Genomic DNA, 25,757 nt, shown 5'->3' on the forward strand with positions numbered 1-25,757 from the left:
GCGGGAGACCCGCACCGCCTTACTAGGCAAGGTCCTAATGGAGGTGGTTTGCCGTTGCCTTCCTCCGACCGTAATGGGGATGAATGATGATGATGAAGACGACACAACAACACCCAGTCATCTCGAGGCAGGAAAAATCCCTGACCACGCCGGGAATCGAACCCGGGACCCCGTGCTCGGGAAGCGAGAACGCTACCGCGAGACCACGAGGGCGGACCCAAAGTGTAAATTGCAGCCTTCATCACCAACAAACAGCAGGCAGCATAGGTGCATGAACTAGCCGCCTGATGCAGCGGCCCATACTCAGCAACGTTCCCTAAACGGTTGCTGAGAAGACACTGTTGGTCGTTTCTTGGTTCACCTATACGGTCAGTCATTCAACTGTTGCACGTCTATTCACTTGTATGCATCTCCACAGCCGTTTCTCACCCCTGTCATCTATGGCTCTTGGTTCAGCATGGTTGCCTCAGCACTGATTTTGGATAGCACCAGTTTGCCATACATGGTAAACATCAACCACAGCGGCAAAACAACAGTTTTGCTTCCACCATTGGCCAAAGGCCAAATAAATTATTCCGTTTCTGCGTTACGACAACGACTGCACTGTTTCCGCGTCACCCCGATGCGCTTTATATTCCTGCCACTTGATATCTGTGAGTGGATATTGCACATTGACGTCGAACATAAGCGGTGGTGACGGATATTGAAATATATAACACTTACCGACAAACACACATATTGTTATCCTTTAGTCGATATAACTAGGTGTCTAAATTGTACATAAACGACTATTAAAGACATGTTCAAATAAATGTATGACAGATGCTCGAACTCTAGTCCTTTCCCTTACTACATTCTTGACAACTATGCAGCAATTATCGTGTAACTCTTTAGAGCACAAATTCCGTACGAGCTACCGAGCGTTGTGGCGCAGTGGTTAGCACACTGGACTCGCATTCGGGACGACGACGGTTCAATCCCGTCTCCGGCCATCCTGATTTAGGTTTTCCGTGATTTCCCTAAATCGTTTCAGGCGAATGCCGAGATGGTTCCTTTGAAAGGGCACGGCCGATTTCCTTCCCAGTCCTTCCCTAACCCGAGCTTGCGCTCCGTCTCTAATGACCTCGTTGTCGACGGGACGTTAAACACTAACCACCACCACCACCACCGTACGAGCTACCAAATTGTTGAGTCATAGTGCCTGAGCCATCTTAAGATGGTTCATATGCATACTGTGTAAGGTGTCAGACAAATAACACACCTTACATTGAATTCCTGAAACAATTATAGTTAAATCGATGTCACACAACATAGCTATGTGAAAATGTACGAAGTTTATTGATATGCAAATCGAATAAACAATATGAAATTTCGTGAATAAAAACCACTATCACTCACTCTAGTAATTGCAAGCAAATAATTTCCCAAAACCGAGCTAGGAGACGCAGTTATGAGGAAAGGAGGATTTTACGATGGCACTGCCCATCCCATGTAAGACTGAAACCTTCACAGCAGAACACTCGCGGACACAATGCGATGCAGGAGCCTTTCTGCAGGAATACGGATGGAGATGGCAGATAAATATCCAGAGAAACCCACCTCAAAACACTGGTGACTCATTAAAACCCGTGTGTAAAAAAGCTGTTTGTCTCTGTATTACGTATCAAAAGTTAAACCCTGCCCTACGAAAGAAACGACGCCTGTGGTAAGCTACAGGAACTCTAGTGGGTGGAGTTAGAGCAAATAAGAACACACTGATTGGCCAGAAAGAAAATACGTGGCCACCAGCTTTGATATAGGCAAATTCAAACAGAAGAATTCGCTCTCTTCTTGCAGCAAATCATCGAGTGTTTGAGTAAGACGACTCGTGCCGTGCTTAGACGATTGCGAGAGTAATTACGTGAACACTTGTTCAGAGGCCATCTTAACTCTTAAGGGGCTAAACTGCAAAGTCTCCTGGTATGGAGAATTGCATCGAGCACTGACAGTTAACGCTTGCGAGCGGTTTGATGGCAATAGTGTACGTGTTATTACATCGAAATAGCGGTAACGAGCGAATTAACTTAGCTAGGGAATAACTAGGAGTCTCGGCTTCACCGGAGACGTAGGAAATGTATCAAACTGGTGTTTAACAGTCTAGAGAGATTTGGAATAGCTTCTCAAGTTTACAGCTCGTGTCGACAGCACCCACTGTGGTAAACACCCGCGCGCTCGCATTATGCCAGCACGTAATGTTCAATTGATAGTCAGAACTGCAGTCGTCTCCGTGTCTCTTAATTTTCCGTACATTCAACCATGACCTGTAGTTAAACATTGTCCAGGCTTAATTGAAGAAGAAACGCGACCAGCCACTGCAGAGTCCTTTACACTCTGAAGATATTCAACTGTTTTTAATTATGTAATTATATTTGCAGTGGTATTTACGTACCCTCTACAGAGCCCATTCAATTTTGGGTATTTTCATTTTGCATTTTTAGCTTAACTGATATGTCTGGCCCCAATTGTATTTAATTTGTTTTTGTTTTATCGACCCCCAGACATGCTCATCACAATCTTACTATTAAAGAGCCTTAGAATAGTTAGGGATTACGCTTCACAGTTGTGAGCACCCATTATCACTATTTTACCATCCTGTATGTATTATAATCATGACTGATATCATAAAGTCATCTAAGATTTTCATTTTTTGCTAACATGTAGATACGCCTGAACCAACACACTAATTTCTGTCAATGATAAAGTTTTCTTTGCAGGTAGTGTAGTGGTGTAGTGGAACTGACATTGAGACCATTGTCTGATTACATCACTGTGCGTACTGCTGCACTCTTCTGCTTTCTACATAGTGAGCTGCTATCTTCCTACCTTGCAGTCCATAGGTTCAACACAAATCCCTAAAACACTCACAGAGCGTCCTTGCACAACTGTGGTAGGAAGGTAGATCAGAATCAGTCTCGAACATGATTAGAACTGCCCTCCTGCAACACTTTCGAAATATTTACATGACCTGTGCCAAACCATGCACTACACACCATGTACAAATTGATAGTGCATTATTAAACCTCTCTCACGGTATGCTGAAAATCCAGTGTTCTAGCGGCACGCCTTTCACAACCAATACGATCATAACGAAGGCTCCATGTTCTTTACAGTCGCCGATAACTTGCATTAAATGAATTGTGATGAGATTATTTCTTTTTAAGTAACTGATGCTCGTAGTTACGTCAAACATAGCCTGCAAAACAATCATGTAATCTCAGACAATGTTGCACCCTTGGCGCGAGATAGAAACACCATGTAACTCCGAGGGCGAGGCAATTAAAGACGACTGAAGGCTTATTTTGGGTCACCTGTTGCTTCTAATACACATCAACTATGTTCAGCTTTCACGATCAGAAGATGCATGGGGTTAAAAAGTAATGTCAGTCCTGCTGATTAAACACTTGAAAAATGTTGACAGATAGTGTAAGGCTAATGGGTTAGCAATAATTATTGACAAGTCTCACTACATTCAATTCAGAGTTTCTCATAGACCTCTACAAAATAAAAGTTCTACGTAAAAAACAAAATAAAGGCAGTAGAAACTGTTACGTTTTAAGGCACATATGCGTCATAATGATAAAAGGAACACTCTCACTCAAGAGTTAATGAAGCTGTTTGGTTAAATTGCATTTCCGGTACGCATGATTATCGCTATAAGTGATTAAAAAATAAAGAAACTAGTTTATTCTTCATATTTCCATTCACTAACGAAATACAAACTCAGTTTTGTGGAAACTCGACTAACAACAATAATATTTTCAGCATACAGTAGAATGTTTTAAGAAATACTTCTGGTGCTAGTTCCGGAGTATCCTGGAGAGAACTATTCAAAAAAGTTTTGGTATAAGTTTATTAATTAATTACGTTTATTTATTAATTAATGTTCTTTGTTGTTACCTTCTCTTTTCTCGAAAATTGACACAAAGACTGATCAAAAGAATAGGATAAAAAAAAATCTTCAAGAAGTCAGATGCAGAGATGCGCATTATTCAACAGAAAGTCCTCACATTTAAAAAAAAAAATTATGGGTGCTGTGATGGGGTTTGAGAGAATAGTATACAATTTATTTTGGGTGACTCCTGCTCCAGTGAAGAGTGTTGCCACGAAAATTCATAAAAGTAATGTGTTATGTAAAAGCATAATTAATGTTAGCACTGTAACATTGTATTTCATAATGTAGAGGTATTTCACAGTGCACCTCTGTAAATGGCTTATTTCCCTTGTCAGAAATCCCACTCCGCGGAATCCGTGGAATACGATTGACGTCATGTAATGTAGTTACCAGTTAGTCGCGATGCGTTGCCTACGATGTTCATGTAACTCACTACAATTCATAAACACTGTGTTAAAGAAGGATATCTTCCTTAACAACGAATGATCCTCTGATACACCATATATAAGCAAATCACATACGTAAAAATTACGAAAGATGATTCGGTGGTAAAAGGAACGAAATGGTTATGCCAAACAAAACAAAAATCCTACAGTTTACTGACTGATACGACGTCCCATACAATCAGGAAATCACAACGCAGAACATGACAGCATTAGCGGCAGGTCGTGTATGCTCAAACACAAGCGAAGAGCTCTTCCGATCCGACAGGCATTTAATCAGTATTGTGGATGTTACGCAATTTTTGCGATGAATTATACACTTCTCATGAAGATAAATGATACACTGAAATAATAAAAACGCTGTCGATAAAGCGCGTTATCCTTTCACTACGGCGGTCGAAGAAGCTACTCTAAAACAAGAAAAATGACACAGCACGAAGAAATAGAAATATCAGGATGGGGCGGTAAGAGGTTTATGTGATGTACATGTACGTACAAACAAATGATCACAATTTCAGATTAATTGGATGATTTATTCAAGGGAAAGAGCTTTACAAATTGGGCAAGTCGATAGCACGTTGGTCCAGCTGTGGCTCTTATGTAAGCAGTTATTTGGTTTGGCATTGATTGATACAGTTGTCAGATGTCGTCCTGAGGAATACCATGCCAAATTCAGTCCATATGCAGATAGTCGAAGTGGGATTCATCACTGAAGACAATTCTACACTAGTCAATGAGATCCCAGCCGAAGACATGTCTGGAGATACCCCAGACAGCGATGGAAAACCAACCTGAAAGTCGCCCCACATAGCGACTGATTGATAAATGATGGTCTTGAGTGACATTTTTTTTCATATCAGCACTCATTTGGTTGTCGTCCGCATTACCGTTAGACCACAGCGGTACGCTGACGATATTCTACGCCCCGTTTTGTTGCCCTTCTTGGCAAATCATCCTGAGCTTATAGTTCAGCAAGATAATGCCCGCCCGCACACGGCGAGAATTTTTTCTGCTTGTCGTCGCGCTTACCAAATCCTGCCTTGGCTAGGAGGGTCGCCGGATCTCTCACCATTGACTACTTTTGGAGCATTATGAGCAGGGTCCTCCAAGCAGTTGGGATTTTGACGATCTAATGCTTCAGTTGGACAGAATTTGCCACTATATCTCTCAGAACGTCCAAGAACTCTCTCCATAAATGCAAACGGAATTACAGCTTGCATAAGGGCCAGAGCTTGACCAACGCGTCATCGACTTTCTCAATTGTCATGAATGAATCATCCATTTGTTAAAGCAGTAATCATTTGTTTGTCTGTACATGTGCATCACACCTACCGATTTTTGCCTCATTCAGATAACTCCTTCATGATGCAACTTTTCTTTTCGTCTTAAAATTTATTATGGATTGTCAGCCAAGCTTAACGTCATCAACAGTCAGAAACATTCTATGGGAGTTAATGCTACCATTTTCATATATCTGTGATGAGTACACGAACAGCGTCCTAATGATCTCTTAAAGAGGATGGAACTCTGCATCATTTCATAAGAGTTCTTCCATGTGGTGCGGTCTCTACGGAAAGAATAATTATTACTGATGACCTAAATTTCAGTTATATGAAAAGCCAACAGATACAATGTTCGTGTATTGGGAAGCAAGGAACCCAACCTATCGTCGAGATCAAAAATGATAACTAAAAAGTAGATGTGTTTTGTGCCTTTCCTAAATGATGGCCCGATTTCCTTCGTCAAGAGAATTATTAAGACCCTTAAAGCCAAACATGGTAGAGTATTGGTTAACGGCACATTTCAGGGAGGAAAGTGAGAAAGAGAATTTTCTAACAATAGGCTACAATACGAATGACCATGACAGTTTTTATCGTCATCTCTAACGTCAATAGCAAGATCGTGTATCGACCACAGACAGTGCTTTCTAAACTTGTTGAGGCACACCCGTCAGTATCCATTTGCGCGTGATTCCAGCACTTGCGGATTGGTGAAGGACAGTAACTTTATTCCGCCGATGAAATTATCTCAGCAAAAGGCGCACTTAGCAAAGTCAAGAACATCAGCTCCAGAACGGTTGCAAAGAATGCAAGTACTGCACTGGTGGTTTTCGTATTACACAGTTACAGGGAGTGCGTCTTGAGACGAATAAAAGCTTCAGATTTTGATTTTTTAGGGAATCTTGACTACAACTGATTGTTTGCAGATGATGCTGTCATTTACCGTCTTGTAAATTCATCAGATGATCAAAACGACTTGCAAAATGATTTAGATATCTGTATGGTGCGAAAAGTGGCAATTGACCCTGGATAAAGAAAAGTGTGAAGTTTCAGATGAGTACTAAAAGAAATCAGCTAAATTTCGATTACGCGATAAGTCACACAAATCTGAAAGCTGTTAATTCAACTAAATGCTTAGGGATTACTATTACAAATAACCTAAATTGGAACGACTACATAGACCATATTGTGGGTAGAGCAAACCAAAGACTGCGATTCATTGGCAGAACACTTAGAAGGTGCAACAGGTCTACTAAAGAGACTGCTTACACCACGCTTGTGCGCCGTATTCTGGAGTATTGCTGTGCGGTGTGGGATCCGCATCAGGTGGGACTGACGGATGACATCGAAAAAGTACAAAGAAGGGCAGCTCGTTTTGTATTATCGCGAAATAGGGGAGATAGTGTCACAGACATGATACGTGAATTGGAGTGGCAATCATTAAAACAAAGGCGTTTTTCGTTGCGACGGGATATTCTCATGAAATTTCAATCACCAGTTTTCTCCTCCGATTGCGAAAACATTCTGTTGCCACCCACTTAGATAGGGATCATCACGATAAAATAAGAGAAATCAGGGCTCGCACAGAAAAATTGAAGTGCTCGTTTTTCACGCGTGCCGTTCGAGAGTGGAACGACAGAGAGACAGCTTGAAGGTGGTTCATTGAACCCTCTGTCAGGCACTTAATTGTGAATAGCAGAGTAATCACGTAGATGTAGATGTAGACAAGCTCAGGTTTAGTTATCATCTACATGTTCCATAAGTCACAACTGTGACATCCCGCCGTGATGTGAAATGAATCAGTTTTACATTTATAACACACTTTCTCAGCAAAAAAATAAATGAATATGACAACATGTTGACGATTAACATGATTCCCTCCAAATTATGTTTTTGTCTCATTTTTTCATACACTTACCATATAGTGATTTATACTTTGTTTTACACACACACACACACACACACACACACACACACACACACACACACACACACACACACACATGTATCTCTAGTAATATACTTACGTACGCTATTGTTGACGACAAACGTCTTTTGAGAGTAAATGTAATGTGATCTGTTGCCAGTGTATCCAACTATTTACAGAGATGTGTACAAGAGGCTCTAGAGTGGGCCTCACTTCTTATCCTTGTTCCACGATTCTGTGAAAAAAATCCTTTTTTCTTCAGTGACTAGTTATTCCAGAGTATGTTAACATAAGACACTAGTGAATGAAACTGTGAAAAATAAGTTAATTTTTTACATTTTCATCTCCAAAATCTGATACTACCGGTAACGCAAAAGTTGCAAATCTTCGACGTCCAAGAAGATCTGTAACATGCTACTTCAGTTCCGTTCCTGATCAATACAAACGTCCAAGAATTTAGAGTATTCTATGATATTTTTAATACCCATTGGAAAAATAAAGGTGTACAAAATCATGCAGTAAGAAATGATTTCTCTGTAGAAACTGTACAATGCACGGTAAAGATAATTTCACAACGTTGTAAACCAGTTCCTTTCCCGTTTCATTAGCTCATGAACTAAGAGATAAATGCCTGTATGGTGCGTAAGTACCCTCGTCGCTCTTACCTTGTTCTTATAATGCTTACGCTAAAAGTATTGTACTATTGATGTAATACAACTTTTGTACTGTCTCTTGGAAACTGCTACAACTGGCCCAACAAAGTTTCGCAGCGCTAATGACGCCTTTTTTTCCAAAGAATTGCACACCTTTAGTGTGCTCTAAAGAGACATTCTGAAAAAGGTTAATCTCACATAACTGCACCATTATATCTACAGAAACACGAGCTGTGATGTTAAGAAGGAAGGCGAAAAGTTAATGGAAAGCAATGGTAGAATTTTTGAATTTTGTTGTACATTATTCATTGTTTTTCCGTGGATGAAACGCTTAAATATATTATTATCTTTGTGCTCCTATGTATTTTTATGAAGTATAATATCGAAGCAGCTGTAGCTCCGCCAGCATTGCAAGTTAAAAAAAAAGTTGTTCAAATTTGTGTGGAATCGTATGAGACTTAACTGCTAAGGTTATCAGTCCCTAAGCTTACACACTACTTAACCTAAATTATCCTAAGGACAAACACACACCCACACCCACGCCCGAGGGAGGACCCGAACCTCCGCCGGGACCGGCCGGACAGTCCATGACTGCAGCGCCTCAGACCGCTCGGCTAATCACGCGCGGCTACAAGTTAAAAACGGGTTTGTGTGAACTGTGTAAATCGAATTTTTCATACAACTGGCTCCAGAATTTCTTACCATTGCTTATGAAACACATTAGATAAAAAGTCTACTTTTCGTGAAAGTACGTCAAAGCTGGTAAATGGCTTAAGAACACTGAGTGCATTTGCATCTCTGAGTCATATGAATATCAACACCTATTTATTTCATGCAGTATTTATTCTGCATATATTCCATAGTTTTTTGTCACAGTTAATGCACAATACCTTATAAATAATTTACAAGTATTTTTAACAGTTTATGACGTACTGCTGCTTCCAAAAAAACAATAACAAAAAACTGCTATACAAGACTTTCTAAAATGGTTCTTCAAGCTCAGGTATCGTTTAACCTCGTAATACACAAGTGAAGAAACCACATTATTACAGTAAAATTATGGCTTTATGGCTGAGATAAAAGATGTATTTAATTCCACACACCATGCGTATTAAACAGAAAAAATATCATTATGTCTTATATTTTCTTGTTTCGAGTATTTTCCCTAATTAAAAATTCTATTTCTCTATAATTTAGTGGAATCTGCTATCTGTTAGACAGGTATAGGCATTTGGAAGTTTCAGAAAAAAAAATGTACACTGGTTTATAAACTTATGAGGTATGTGACCTAAATACTGAAAAATACTTGCGGAAAACTGTGAATTGTGACATGAATCAAACAAAATTGTGACTCAGAACTTTCCTCAAGCATAGTCTCCATTCGGCTGCACTTATTCACTTTCAAACTTCCTCTTGGCATTCATTTTAGCACCTTTTCCTTCTCTGGCGACCTGAGGAGCGAATGTTTCAGGTTTCTGCACATGAAGTCTGTTACAGCCAAGCAATTTGCCTTCCATATTAGAGCCGCATATCATGTGTAAATTTCTCCAACACTTCCAATCTAGCTCCATGGCATCACGCAAACATATCTTTATACACTAAAGAATATCTCCACCAACAAACACCTGTAGTACTTAGGCTACAAACTTTCGGTGGGACGTTAAATAAAACATTCAACAAAACAAAAGGGTGATGGAAACCAGCAGTGTCAACAATTCACAGTTGGCAGTGTGGCAGCGTACGCGGCCCTAAAATAAAATTTAATATATAGCAATCCTTTTCATTCTGAACACAATAATGTATATGTAAGTCTAATCAGGGAAACTTCAGAGTTTACTAAAAAAACAAAAAAAATAGATTTTTCCACAATTCAGAAGCGTTCTTAATGAACTTGGCATTTACGCCCTCTGATTCTGCGGAGAGTAAGCGACAGAGTCGGTTGAGAAATGGCTGCCAGAGCGTAGAATGCGGCTCTCAAAAATAGGTCCTCCATTGTAACGTATCTTTTATTTCTCTTACAATGGGTGGGTACGACTGCTGAGGCAGGCTTTCAGCTAATGCACTTCCCTCAAATATCCATACAGCTCAACGCATAGAATTTTCAGCGAAAGAGAGAAGAACGCCAAAAAATCTCGCCCGTCGCCTACCACCTCACCAGGAGAGGTATGGCGAATATTATCGCAAAAAGTCATTCCGTTGTAACGCAACACGCAGGTAATTAGCTAAGGTGACATAAATACGCGTAATAATAAAAAATACCTTTAAGATCTTTCGAACATTTCTCAGATCGTCACGTTTTATTAATAACCGTTAACAATGTTATATTCAGGAAAATTATCTGCAATCTGAAGTTTGCGCAACGTGAACATTTTTCAAATGTGCGTTAACAGCGCTCTTTTATCGTATTCTTACCATACTATTGTTGTGAAGAGCACTAAGTGAATAAGAGGATCCAACAACTAAAACGCTGAACTTTAAATTGATAGAGATTTACAGGTTTCTTCTGAACACTGCGGTCAAACGTCAAGGTTTATGCTTCAATCTAAGCCTTATCCTTTTCATTCTGAAGTATTACGTCGTTCCTAATTAAGTAACTGCCGCCAGAGAAACACAGAGACAGGTAATTTCTAAATATATCTTTACTGGAAAGACTTAAAAACACGAGGAAATCAAGACAGAGTACACAGATTTGCTTTTTGCATCTGCTGAGCAAATATATTAACTTCCGCCATGACTCAACACAAATGTAATGTTACGAACGTGCACTGGCACAGGGATAAGAAGAATTAGAGAAGCCAGAACGACCCTTTCTGTTCCAGTACATAAATGAGTGAAATGAATTAACAGTCTCCATTGCAAATATTTAATCATTTTATTAATTCCAATTATGTGTTTCGCTCGGTTAAAGCGTGATCAGACTGGTACAAGAAGAACCTAGAGAACACCTGGCCTAATATCGTCAATAGGAGAGTAAATCTGAAATATTTGGAACCTACTTGGTTGGACGCTAGAGGCATTAAGTGTGGCGCCCGATTCTTACGTAAAAGGACAGTGAAAAACACCCTTATTATAAACTACAATTCAACGAAAAGAAGTAAAAAAATAAATATCAAAAAGCGTTAATTATAACGAATTAGGGGGAGGAGGAGCTGTGGCGAGCGAATAAAATACAACAGTAATAATAAAATACAATAAAATAATAAAATACAATAGTAATAAGAAAAGAGGTGATATGTAACTAAAACTCACCACAGCAGAAGAACGAGCCGTTGCAGCGCTAGGTACACGATTACAAGCACCAAACTGAATGAAGATGAACTGCAGTGCCATCGCCGACTGTAAGCATATATGTGTTGCAGTGAGGTTACGGACACCAACTGCGCGAGTTGAGAGCCAGCCGGGTGACGGCGTTGAAGCAGCGGCAATATGTATGACGTGCAGGGGAGCGGGAAGGGAGGAGTTGGAGGGGGACGGGGAAGGAGGGAAGAAGGGAAAAGGGGAGGAGGTTGAAAGAAGGGGCAAGCTAATTTTGGCTTTTTTTGTCTCCAGTCATCTGACTGGTTTCATGCGGCCCGCTACGAACTTCTCGCGTGTGCCACCCACTTCATCTCCTAGTAGCGCTTGTAACCTACGTCCTCAATTATTTGCTGGTTGTATTGCTATCTCTGTCTTCCTCTGCAGTTTTTACCCTCTACAGCTCCCTCTATTACCATGGAAGGTATTCCCTGGTATTAACAGATGTCCTACCATCCTGTCCCTTCGTCTTCTGAGTCTATTTCTTACATTCCTTTCCTCGCCGATTTTTCGGAGAACTTCCTCTTACCTTACCATACCTGTCTACTTAATTTTCAACATTCTTCTGTAGCTCCCGATTTCAAATGCTTCGTTTCTCTTCTGTTTCGGTTTTCCCACAGACCGTGTTTTACTACCACACAATGGTGTCCTCCAAAAATACATTCTCAGACATTGCTTCCTCAGATTACGGCCTACGTTTGATACTAGTAGACTTCTCTTGGCCAAGAACGCTCAGTTTTTCCGGAGCTAGTCTGGTTTTATGTCCTACTTGCTCCCGCCATCGCCGGTTATTTTGTTGCCTAGGTATCAGAATTCCTTGACTTCGCTGATCTCATTTCGTCTACTTCACATCACCTTCGTCTTCCTTGGACTTCCGCCCAATCCACATTCTGTGCTCCTTAGACTGTTTGGCCGTGCGGTTAAAGGTGCTTCAGTCTGGAACCGCGTGACCGCTACGGTCGCAGGTTCGAATCCTGCCTCGGGCACGGATGTGTGTGATGTCCTTAGGTTAGTTAGGTTTAATTAGTTCTAAGTTCTAGGCGACTGATGACCTCAGAAGTTAAGTCGCATAGTGCTCAGAGCCATTTGAACCTTAGACTGTTCACTCCATTAGGTAGATCCTGTAACTCTTCACTTTCACTGAAGACAGCAATGTCGACAGTGAATCTTAACGTTGAATCCTTCAACCTTCAATTTTACTCCCATTCTCGAACCTACCTTTTATTTCCGTCATTGCTCCTGCAACGTACAGATTGAAAAGTAGGGGCGAAAGACTACATCACTATCTTACGCCCTTTTTAATCCGAGAACTTCTTTCTTGACCCTCCATTCTTACTGTTACCTACTAGTTCTAGTACATATTGTATATTACTAGTCTTTCCCTACAGCTTAGCACTACTTTTCTCAGATTTTCGAACATATTGCACCATTTAACATAATCGAACATTTTTTCAAGTTCGACAAATCCTATGAGTGTGTCTGCATTTTTCTTCACTCTTGCTTCTATTGTCAAACACACGTCATAACTGCCTCTCTGTTGCCTTTACCTTTGCTAAAGCCAAACTGATAGTCATCCGATAGTTTTCTCTTGCATTCTGCTGTATATTATTCTTGTCAGCAGATTGGATGCATGAGCTGTTAAGCTGATTGTACTATAATTACCGCAATTGTCGGCTCTTGCTGTCTTCGGAATTAAACTATGTGATCAAAAGTATCCGGACACCTGACTGAAAATGACTTCTAAGTTCGTAGCTCCCACCATCGGTAACGCTGGAATTCGGTATGGTGTTGGCCTATCCTTAGCCTTGATGACATCTTCCACTCTAACAAGCACACGTTCAGTCAGGTGCTGGAAGGTTTCTTGGGGAATGGCAGCCCATTCTCCACGGAGTGCTGCACTGAGGAGAGGCCTGGCACTAAGCTGGTGTTCCAAAACATCCCAAAGGTGTTCTATAGGATTCAGGTCAGGACTCCGTGCAGGCCAGTCCATTACAGGGATGTTATTGTCGTGTAACTACTCCGCAACAGGCCGCGCATTATGAACAGGTGCTCGATCGTGTTGAAATATGCTACCACCATCTCTGAATAGCTCTTCTACAGTGGGAAGCAAGAAGGCGCATAAAACATCAATGTAGGCCTGTTATGTGATAGTGCCACGCAAATCAGCGAGGGGTACAAGCCCCCTCCATGAAAAACACGACCACACCATAACACCAGCGCCTCCGAATTTTACTGTTGGCACTACACACGCTGGCAGATGACGTTCACCGGGCATTCGCAGTACCCACTCCCTGCCATCGGGTCGCTTCATTGCATACCGTGATTCGTCACACCACACAACATTTTTCCACTGTTAAATCATCCAATGTTTACGCTCCTTACATCGAGCGAGGCGTCGTTTGGCATTTACTGGCGTGATTTGTGGCTTATGAGCAGCCGCTCGATCATGAAATCCAAGTTTTCACGCCTCCCGCCTAACTGTCATAATACTTGCAGTGGATCCTGATGCTGTTTGGAATTCCTGTGTGATGGTCTGGATAGATGTCTGCCTTTTTAACATTACGACCCTCTTCAACTGTCGGCGGCCTCTGCCAGTAAACAGACGAGGTCGGCCTGTACGCTTTTATGCTATACGTGCCCCTTCAAGTTTCCAATTCATTATCACATCGGTAACAGTGGACCTAGTGATGTTTAGGGAGTGTGGAACCCTCGTGTACGTACGTATGACACAAGTGACACCCAATCACCTGACCACGTCCGAAGTCCGTGAGTTCCGCGGAGTGCCCCATTCCGCTCTCTCACGATGCCTAATGACTGCTGAGGTCGCTGATATGGATTACCTAGCAGTAGGTGGTAGCACAGTGCACCTAATATGAAAATAGAATGTTTTTGGGGTGTCCGGATACTTTTGATCACATAGTGTAGATGTACGATGTTTTTCCGAAAGATTGATAGTACATAGCAAGTCTCATGAGTTCTGTACATCAGCGTAAATAGCAGTTTCGTTCCCAGAATGAGATTTTCACTCTGCAGCGGAGTGTGTGCTGATATGAAACTTCCTGGCAGATTAAAACTGTGTGCCGGACCGAGACTCGAACTCGGGTCCTGTGCCTTTCGCGGGCAAGTGCTCTACCAACTGAGCTACCCAAGCACGACTCACGCCCCGTCCTCATAGCTTTACTTCTGTCAGTATCTCGTCTCCTACCTTCCTAACTTTACAGAAGCTCTCCTGAGAACCTTGCAGAACTAGCACTCCTGAAAAGAAGGATGTAGCGGAGACATGGCTTAGCCACAGCCGGGGGATGTTTCCAGAATGAGATTTTCACTCTGCAGCGGAGTGTGTGCTGATATGAAACTTCCTGGCAGATTAAAACTGTGTGCCGTACCGAGACTCGAACTCGGGAGTTCGAGACTCGGTCCGGCACACAGTTTTAATCTGCCAGGAAGTTTCATATCAGCAGTTTCGTTGTCCATTCCCACAATGATTTTAGAAATTCCGTTGGAGTGTTACAATCTCCATTCTGCCTTATTTAATCTTAGTCTTTCAAAGCTCTCCTAAATTCTGATTCTAATAGTGCATCCCCTTACGCTCTTTTACCTCTGTTTTTCTGTGAATATTCTTTTTAGAGATGCATGTTCCTCTTCAGCTGAGTAACCTACTGAGCTATCGCAGAATCTATCCCCAGAGGTCTTCAACCGTATCTCTTCATTTCTTAGCACTTCCGTACCGCACTTCTTTGTGCAATGATTCTTCCTGACTTCTCTTAAGCTTCAGCCTGATCAATACTATATTTTGATCTCAGTCTATACATGCTCCTGGGTACGACTTACAATCCTATGTTTGTTTTCGGAATATCTGCCTGACCAAGATGTAATCTAACAGAAATCTTCCCGTATCTTCCGGCCTTTTCCAAGTATATCTCCTCCTCTTGTGGTTCTTGAACAGAGTACTCGCTATTACTGGCTGAAATTTATTGCAGAACTCAGTCTGTCTTTCTTTTGTCTCATACCTACTACCAAGCCGATGTTTTCTGTAACCCTTTCTTTTACTCCTTCCCCTACAACTCTATTCCAATTCCCCATGATTATTAAATTTTCATCTCCCATTATACACTAAACTACTCGTTCAACGTCCTGTAGACTCACTCTCTCTCTCTCTCTCTCTCTCTCTCTCTCTCTCTCTCCTCATCTTCAGCTTGTGGCGTCGGCATGCATACATGAAATGTTGTTGTCGATTTTGGTTTACTGTGGTTTCTGATGAGAGCAACCCAAATACTGAACTGTTCTCAGCAACTCAGTCTCTGCCCTACCTTCCTATTCATAACGAATCCTACTCTCGCTATACCATTTTCTGCGGCAAGGGCAAGAAAGCGTCCTCTCCTTCGCCCTGTTTGACGAGGCTGTTGGCAGAACAAGGGCGACTTCTTATACCGAAAGTCCTCAGCTGCCACTGCTGACGACTTTTATTCAAAAATTGTGCAATGGCGAGGTTCGAACCGGGACCCAGAACGTTTTAATTGCTAGTCGCCGACCGGGGTGGCCGAGCGGTTCTAGGCGCTACAGTCTGGAACCGCGCGACCGCTACGGTCGCAGGTTCGAATCCTGCCTCGGGCATGGATGTGTGTGATGTCCTTAGGTTAGTTAGGTTTAAGTAGTTCTAAGTTCTAGGGGGCAGATGACCTCAGAAGTTAAGTCGCACAGTGCTCAGAGCCATTTTGATGCTTAACCGCGCGGTGTTGTACGGTGCAGAGGACGTTTTATTTGATTTCGTGCCGATCGGGATGCAAGTTTTGGATGTTTTCGTTGAAACTTTTCGCATAATATCAGGAATATGAACTAAAATGGATAGGCAAAAAGGTCGGAACCGGCTATTGTGGCGTGAACGCAGCCAAGCGTTTCCCAAGCTGTTTACCACGTTGTTATTTTTAACTACGTCTATTGTAGTTTTGAATTTGTGTAACGCAAATCAAAGAGGGTCGTTCATGTGACTTCAGATTCAGAAACCATTGAACGAGAGCTTTCAAACCTGAGACACGACGCCAGGATCGATGGATACACATCCATGCCCGAGGCAGGATTCGAACCTGCGACCGGAGCGGTCGCTCGGCTCCAGACTGTAGCGCCCAGAACCGCACGGCCACTCCGGCCGGCTGGTTAAGCATCTCTGAGGCCGAGAATGGCGTCTTCTAGAGCGCGCCAGTACGACAGTCATTGAAGATGTGGCTGGTAGTGAATAGTGGGTCGGAGGACGTAGTCGAATGGCAGCCAAAAACTGAATACTACAGTCTTGTGTCAGTCAAAGTGAGATAATGATACTGAGGAGTGATTTCCAAGAACTGACTGTCGTCCAGAGTTTAAGTATTCATGATAGATGAAGTTTTATTCAAATATCGTATCTCAGTTTTGTTGTTATAATTCGATTTAGGTTTCGACAACGGGTGTAATAAAATTATAGTGACACCTCAGACAATTGTGCTTAGTGAACTTCGCCCAACTGATCACTATAAACTGACAGTTAAGAAACAACCGACAATCAACAAGGAGAGGAGTAATTATTGCTGAAGTGAGCAAGCGAGGAAACTCATAAACCATTATATCACTGTAGTCGCCTTTTCAACAGCTTTCGAAAACCATTAAAACAAAGTATATCTCTCCACTTAAACCATCCGTGCACGTAACAAAGCAAGAGTTACATACAGGATTTTTAGCGATATCTGTTTACAATGCACCACAGCGATGTAGAGGAAGTCAGTAAAAGACCAGAAAAGGTCTAATATGCGAAATAATTCGTGTAAGGGCAAACATTTATGTAGTAATAGGAGCGTGTGGCATAAAGAACATACTATGAAGGGCAGTCAAATGAAGACGAGACACATAGAGAAAAAGTAAGTAAACTGTTTATTATTTCAAAAATAATCACTGTTAATACGTTGAGGTAGGGTGATACGACTTTATAGACCATAAGTGTCTCGTATCAATTTGTTCTTTTCGAATGTCGCTGCACAACTGTGGTGTGTTGCAAACAGTTATCGTTACACCCCGCATATTCTTCTGTAATAGGGCGTTATTTTCGACGTTGTACCCGTAGTTTCGTAGCATAAGCACCTCCATTATACCAGAATGATATTTCAGTCTGCAGCGCAGTGAGACTTGCATGTGGGGGCGGTTCGCGAGTCGTGCTGGGATAGAAATACCATTTGCCTTTGAAAGGCAAGGGTTTCGGGTTACAGTCCCAGACCGGCACATAATTTTAATCTGCCAGGATATCTCAACTCTTTTGTTTATATCTAGATTCTAGCTTTTGTTGGGTGTATTACTAAAGTGCCGACTCTTGCAAGATAAAGAATTGCGAATGTATTGCTGAGGTTTTCGGCGTCACATATTACGTCCTTTCATATTAACGGCCATACCCTGCAATAATGTCAGGAGATTGTTTAATATTCCGCCCTACGCGAAGCCCTGGACACTAATATGATTACGTCAACCTGTGCTTTTAGCCCAACGCTTGCACCACGGTGGCTTCTGTTTAGTTTGAGCGGCAATTTACGGCAGCCTTGGTTGCTAATATAGTTAATGCGCTTCTCCCGTAAACGCATTAATGAGGCGACGTTTGCCAGCGTTCTCCGCAAGCAGAGTTCATCCACTAATTGCCTTAATTTGCAAACCTCCAGGTAGAGAGAAATTCCTGACACCAGTTTTCGAGAGGGATGTGATTTACGGTCAGAAAGAAGATAACATACAAAACTGGAAGAATCTGATTCACATTATCACATTTTTACTCTAGTAGGCCGCAGTTATATTGCATTTCCTTCAGCGCGGAAACGAAATTAACAGCATTACACACATGTATAAATCGTTGACGCATCTGTAGAGTAAGCTAATAATAACAGCAAGAATTGAGCAGTCTGTGACTTTTTACTTGATACTAAATGCAACACAAATGAAAAGAAGACACTAATGAGTTGCGTTATTATTATGTTTGATTGCTAACAACCACCACTGCAACTGATAGAGGAGTTGGGGGTGAGCCTGTTAAATGTTCACAGGGTCTGGAGCTACGCTCTCGACAGCTTTAAAAGGACGCGTGATGAAGACTTCCAAATAATCACGTTGGTTCTACAGAAACACTCAGCCTATTGAAGTGGCAAAAAAGTGTGCTTACAATCAGTGTGTCGTGGTAGTAAATATTTCCAGTGTTGGAGGCAGAGCTGAAAGCAAACATATATGTAGCGCAACATCAACACACACTGTCACTGCGTGTGCTTAAAAGAGTTAACGTGAAAACCACACGAAAGAACATAAATAAAAGTAAATTGCAGTTATTCTGCTGCACACAGAGATAATCTCAAAAGTATTAATGTAGCAGATAAATGTCAGATACACTTAAGCTACAGGCAGTCTGAGCAGCTTTGACGAGTAGCACATAATGATGGGTTTCCATTAGCTGTCATCGACTGATTCGTCCGGTATCATGTACAAGAATCTTTAAGGGACATCACCACACCAAAAAAGTTGCGGTGACCGATGTGACAATCACAAAGTTATAACCCAGTTGAATTAAATCTGATAACTTGATTGGCTCTGCTCACTAAAGGAAGCAGACAGTACCTGAAGGTTGACATCTTGTGGAACCAGCGTGGGTTCTCAGCACTATGTTGATCTCAATTACGTATGCATTGTTCCCCCATTTTATATGCTGGCTTTCGTTTAGAAAGGCGAAATCGTTAATCAAAGATTGTTGTATAATCAACACAGATTTTATAAATTTCTCTAAGATCACTGTATCACATCACGTTTGAAAACAGTTAATCAGGATGTTGTGACACGCTCTTTCAAAATTATTATGTTTCCAATGACGTATCTGTGGTGTCACCGCCAGACACCACACTTGCTAGGTGGTAGCTTTAAATCGGCCGCGGTCCATTAGTACATGTCGGACCCGTGTGTCGCCACTGTGTGATCGCAGACCGAGCGCCACCACAAGGCAGGTCTCGAGACACGGACTAGCACTCGCCCCAGTTGTACGGACGACTTTGCTAGCGACTACACTGACGAAGCTTCGCTCATTTGCCGAGCAGATAGTTAGAATAGCCTTCAGCTAAGTCCATGGCTACGACCTAGCAAGGCGCCATTAGTAACATTGCATGTATCTATGGAGTCTCACTTATATCGTCAATAGCGATGTACCAAGCATGGATTAAAGTTAAGTATTACAGAAGCTACGTACTTTTCTTTATAGCATTCATTACGTATCCTGTTACAGACCTATCTCTTGCCTGCTAAACGCGTGCCTTTCGGCTACTTCCGTGGCGTGGCTGTCTTGCTACGCCACAACAGTATCAATTCGTCATTTTTTGTAAATTGAAAGCAGCCATTCCCCGGAGTGGTCGAGCGGTTCTCGGCACTTCAGTCTGGAACCGCGCGACCGCTACGGTCGCAGGTTCGAATCCTGCCTCGGGCATGGATGTGTGTGATATCCCTGGGTTCGACAGGTTTAAGTAGTTCTAAGTTCTAGAGGATTGATGACCTCAGCAGTTAAGTCCCATAGTGCTCAGAGCCATTTGAACAATTATTCTCTTCGGGGTGTGACTGTTGTCTCGAATTTTTCCCATTGAAAGAAATCTGTAATTTTACAAAACTGTAAAAGCTCAGTGGGAGACTTTAACCACTATCTAACAACACTTCATTCATTTTAGATTGTGAAATTTTTGAACGCTCAAACAGCTGGTTCACAATAATGGATCAAATGGCTCTGAGCACAATGGACTTAACTGCTGAGGTCATCAGTCCCCTAGAACTTAGATCTACTTAAACCTAACTAACCTAAGGACATCACACACATCTATGCCCGAGGCAGGATTCGAACCTGCGACCGTAGCGGACGGGTGGTTACAGACTGTAGCGCTTAGAACCACTCGGCCTCCCCGGCAGGCGGTTCGAAATAATCATTCAACTTCCACTGTAACATAATTTCCCTCTGTTCATATGAGCTACAATAGTCAAACAATTCCTTACAGGTACACAGACATGCCTGACTTTTCCCATTGTCTCTTCGCCCTAAGTAAGAGAGATCAGAGTGGTTATAATTGTAGGCAGATAATCTGATCATTTACAATGACGACAACAGATGTTTTTAAAATGGCTTTACACACATTTTTACATAAATACAGCAAGAGATGTGTAGTTATAAATCTTCTATATAAATACATAAATGGGAAATGTGGTTTCAAAATATCTCGAAATGTCCTTAACCGACTTACTTCAAATATTAACACGATTTTCTAAAACACATTCCGACAGACGTGGGCTATACATTTTTTAGACAATAATGTACAGATATTCTTTTAAAATCGATTGGAAGAAGGAAAACGCTGTGGTGTGCTCTGAAGCTGCGCAGTTTCGTTTTCTTTCTCATAGTAGGTTTTAACTATGATAGCAAACTGTTTCTCCAGCTGTTTCTCCGTGTACACTGTAATGCAGCTGCTCCTATAAATGTTGTCTCGTGCAACCCGCACTACGTCTGTATCAAGAGCGATATCCAGATAGGCGAAAGCCATGTAATCGATATAAGCTTTCTCTCAAAGCACTGGACGACTGTTATCGAACAGAAGCATACTGTAAAAACTTACTTCAAGGTACATCTTATTTTTGCCATAATTATCCAAGTGCTTTCAATCTTTCTTTCTGTAACTAGCGGTGTAGTCATACAGCTTTTGTATGTGTCTGTAAGTTCATTCAGTTTATAATACTTAATCTTTCATAAATGGTTCAGAAATGCTGAAATGCTGCCTCATAAAGTGTGCATCGCATCTGAAAGAATTGCATTAACAAGAAATACTAAATGAGAAGCGTGGAAGCAACAACTTTCCAGTGTATGACCCAATGAACATATTAACGTTTCACTTGCTGTGTTAAGACGCTAAAGTAGTGCCGTAAGCAAAATTTGTACAATAGGTCTAAGATGTCTTCGTGCACTTTACCAGTTATTCTCTGAAATTTTGAAAACAAGCCTCACATCCCCAGATCGATCTGGCCAACGTTCTACTGTCATATGGGACTGCATAAAACGACATCGGTAGGGCACCTGAATCATGCTGTATATAATTTTACACAAAAAATGTATACACAAAAATGTGATGATTTGTTTCCTTCCTAGCGTACGGGTTTAATAGGAAACCTTTATATTATGAAAGATGTATTTATGGCTTATCGAATTATGATTAGAGTGCTACTACGCAATCTGAGTCGTTCAAAACTTTGTAATGCCACCCGTTTACAGATTAAAACCAGGCTAAATAATGTCACTGGATCTACTAATCCTCACAAATCCAGCAACCGGAGAGGTCTCCGTTTACCAATGATCCCAACCGATTTATCTATTCAGTTTAAGGGAATCAAGGATTCGTTCGCTGTAATGACAAAGAAAGTTCAAGGTCGGACATTCAGATACATCTGAACTGATTTACTGTGCAACTGTTTGTACTGTTTCACCGGCAGTTTGAAGAATCAGTTCGTAGACTAGTATCCCAAAAAGGAAAACGCTATATATTTAAAAGTTTTGTAGTTTTATTGTATACAAAAAGTTAAAAAACAATCAAACAAAAAAACGAAAGCAAAGAAGTCTTTTTCATTCGTATTCTGTACGATTTATTATAATTTCGGGCTCCATGTCCTAAAAATAGGGAAGTCGTAAAGAGGAACCGAAATTTGCGTCCTGACGCAACTGCCAGGGATACCCCAGACTAGGACGTACATCCATTTATCATGCGTATTTAATACTTGCGGAGCATTGTTAGGTTCACCAGCAACTTTACAAAATTTACATCGACATGTTACTTGTTAATAAACTTCAAATTTATCGATTCATTTCGAATGAAATCTATAATTCTCAAAGTATATCATTTATATGTAATTAGATTTAGACAAGGTTATAATCCGTGTATAGTATAAAAATGGATGTATTCCACTATCGGAAAAAAGACTACGTCGATTTTGATCTGATGACGTCATATGCATTTGCTTATACACTGAAGCGCCAAAGAAACTGGTACAGGCACGCGTATTCAAATACAGAGATATTTAAACATTCAGAATACGACGCCTATATAAGTCAAGTGTCTGGCACAGTTGTCGATCGGTTACCACTGCTACAATGGCAGGTTCTCAAGATTTAAGTGAGCTTGAACGTGATGTTGTCCGCGCCTCAGCGATGGGACACAGCACCTCCGAGGTAGCGATGAAGTGGCGATTTTCCCGTACGACCATTTCACGAGTGTACCGTTAATATCAGGAATCCGCTAAAACATCAAATCTCCGACATCGCTGCTGCCGGAAAAAGATCCTGCAAGAACGGGACCAACGATAACTGAAGAGAATCGTTCAACGTGACAGAAGTGCAACCCTTCCGCAAATTTCTGAAGATTTCAACGCTAGGTCATCAACAAGAGTCAGCGTGCGAAACAGTCATCGAAACATCCTTGATATGGGCTTTCGGAGCCGAAGGCCCACTTAGATACCCTTGATGACTGCACGACACAAAGCTTTACGCCTCGCCTGCGCCCGTCAACACCGACAATTGAGTGCTGATGACTGAAAACAAGTAGCCTGGACAGACGAGTCTCGTTACAAATTGTATCGAGCGAATGGACGTTTGTTGCTATGAAGACAACCTCATGGATCCATGGACCCTGGTCCGCAGCTCGTGGTCGTGCGGTAGCGTTCTCGCTTCCCGCGCCCGGGTTCCCGGGTTCGATTCCCGGCGGGGTCAGGGATTTTCTCTGTCTCGTGATGACTGGGTGTTGTGTGATGCCCTTAGGTTAGTTAGGTTTAAGTAGTTCTAAGTTCTAGGGGACTGATAGACGTTAAGTCCCATAGTGCTCAGAGCCATTTGAACCATGGACCCTGCTCGTCAGCAGGGGACTGTTCATGCTAGTGGGGGCTCTGTAATAATGCGGGGTGTGTGCATTTGGAATGAATGGGACCCCTGATACGTTTACATACGACTCTGACATGTACGTAAGCATCCTGTGTCATCACCTGCATCCATTCATGTCAATTGTGCATTCCGATGGACTTCGGCAATTCCAGCAGGACAATACGTCACCCCAACCGTCCAGAATTGCTACAGAGTGGCTCCAAGAACGCTCTTACGTGTTTAAACACTTCCGATGGCCATTAAATTACCCAGACATGAACATTATTGAGCATAATTTGGATGCCTTCCAACGTGCTGTTCAGAATAGATCTCCACCGCCTCGTACTCTAACGCCGACAGACGGATTAGCGGCATAGCTACCGTTTAATAGGGAATGCTCACAGCCAGAACGCTCAATGTGATGCATAAGTGTGAAGCAAGCAGGAAACACTAGGCTTCCATGCAGCACAGACGCCCAGCAGGATAGTCGCACTGTCAGGGCAGTAGTGGCGGATCGTACAGCTACCACAGCACATGTGAATTCGTGACCGCAGGCATGTTAACAGGAAATGCTGCGAACTGGTTATTAGCAGTGGGGCTATGGGCACGCACACCTCTTGCCCGTTTTCCACCGACGCCACAGCACCGACGTGTATTGCTCAACTGTTGCCGTCAGAGGATCACTTGGAAGATGGAGTGGCACGCCGTGGTCTTGAGCGAGAAAGCAGATTCTGCCTGCATGCAAGAGATGGTGATCTGCGCATACGACGTAGACCTGGTGAGCGGTGTCTCGTAGATCGCGTTTATCCAGAACTGACTGGCCCCATCCCAAGTCGTATGATCTGGTATGCGATACGTTATAACTCTCGTTCGCCTTTAGTGTTTCTGAAAGGGACGGTAATCAGCACTCGGTACATGCTGGATGTTGTAAGCCCCGTTCTTTTGCCGTTGTTGCAACAGGAAGGTGAGGTGTTGTTCCGACAGAATAATGCTCGCCCACAGACTGCCCGTCAAAATCAACGTGCTCTGCAAGACGTACAGCAACTTCAGTGGTCGGCACGATTTCCAGACTTGTCTTGCGCGTGTGGAACGAGAAATGACTCGTATGACTCATCAACCAAGAACTCTTACAGAGCTACGTGAACAGGTCGATCAGACGGGGGATACCGTGTCCCAGGACAGCATTCGCCACCTGTATGATCAAGTGGATGCCAGAGTCAGACCCTGCATTGCCGTCCGTGGAGACTACACCACATACTAATATGGGTGTTTCAACATGGTATCCCACAGCTGCATGTGCTGTTGATCTGTAAATGATTTCGTGTACTCCATGTACACTGTTGCAACAATAAACCTTGAGTGAATTCGTAACCTCTAAAAGGATGTAGTAATTTTTTATCTCGCAGTGTTTCCAGGATTAATCACCTAAAATTGCACCCCAAATATTGCGGGAAGTGCTGCTGAGGTGCAGTTTCCACAGAATGGATTGGCAGTCGGAGCTTGTATTTTTAGTCAATCAAGAAATTTTAATAACACTTAGAATGTGTACTTTTTCGGCAGACACACACTATTTTAAATTGAACAATGCCTACTGACATTAAAAACTAAAAGTACGGTAAATTAGAGTGTCAGCAGTGTTTGTTGCAGGATTGTACTGCGAGTCGTTTACGAGATATCGTATTTTGAAAATTTTTCTCACCGGTACTTGTTTATGCCATTCAGCCTCTGTAGTGGCTAGGTACCTTTGTGTTATTTTTGCTTACAGCATGCTTGTGTGTTCCTTGAGTGCATTGCAATTTGCTAGTCAGTTAGAGTGTGGCAGTCAAAAATGTTGATTGCGAGTGGACGATGGGACTTACCAATGCAGAAAACGCCGACATGCTCATGGCGTATGGAGAGTGTGGGAAAATGGTTCTAATGGCTCTGAGCACTATGGGACTTCACAGTTGAGGTCATCAGTCCCCTAGAACTTAGAACTACTTAAACCTAACTAACCTAAGGACATCACACACATTCATGCCCGAGGCAGGATTTGAACCTGCGACGTAGCGGTCGCGCGGTTCCAGACTGAAGCGCCTAGAACCGCTCGGCCACACCGGCCGGCGAGTGTGGGAAGAATGCAGTATAGTGTATGCAGCAATAATCCCAATAGACGTCAACCATCTCGGCAAGCCGGACGGTGTGGCCGAGCGGTTCTAGGCGCTTCAGTCTGGAATCGCGCGACCGCTAAGGTCGGAGGTTCGAATCCTGCCTCGAGCATGGATGTGTGTGATGTCCTTAGGTTAGTTAGGTTTAAGTAGTTCTAAGTTCTAGAG

At 42.3% G+C, this 25,757-nt stretch overlaps 1 protein-coding gene across 1 annotated transcript in view; it reads left to right on the forward strand.

Moving 5' to 3' along the window:
* LOC124613611 (atrial natriuretic peptide receptor 1-like) overlaps positions 1–25,757 on the forward strand; it is a 917,955-nt gene that overhangs the window by 428,241 nt on the left and 463,957 nt on the right. The window lies entirely within an intron of this gene.

This window comes from Schistocerca americana, chromosome 4, assembly GCF_021461395.2.
Source record: "Schistocerca americana isolate TAMUIC-IGC-003095 chromosome 4, iqSchAmer2.1, whole genome shotgun sequence".
NCBI classification, from domain to species: domain Eukaryota; kingdom Metazoa; phylum Arthropoda; class Insecta; order Orthoptera; family Acrididae; genus Schistocerca; species Schistocerca americana.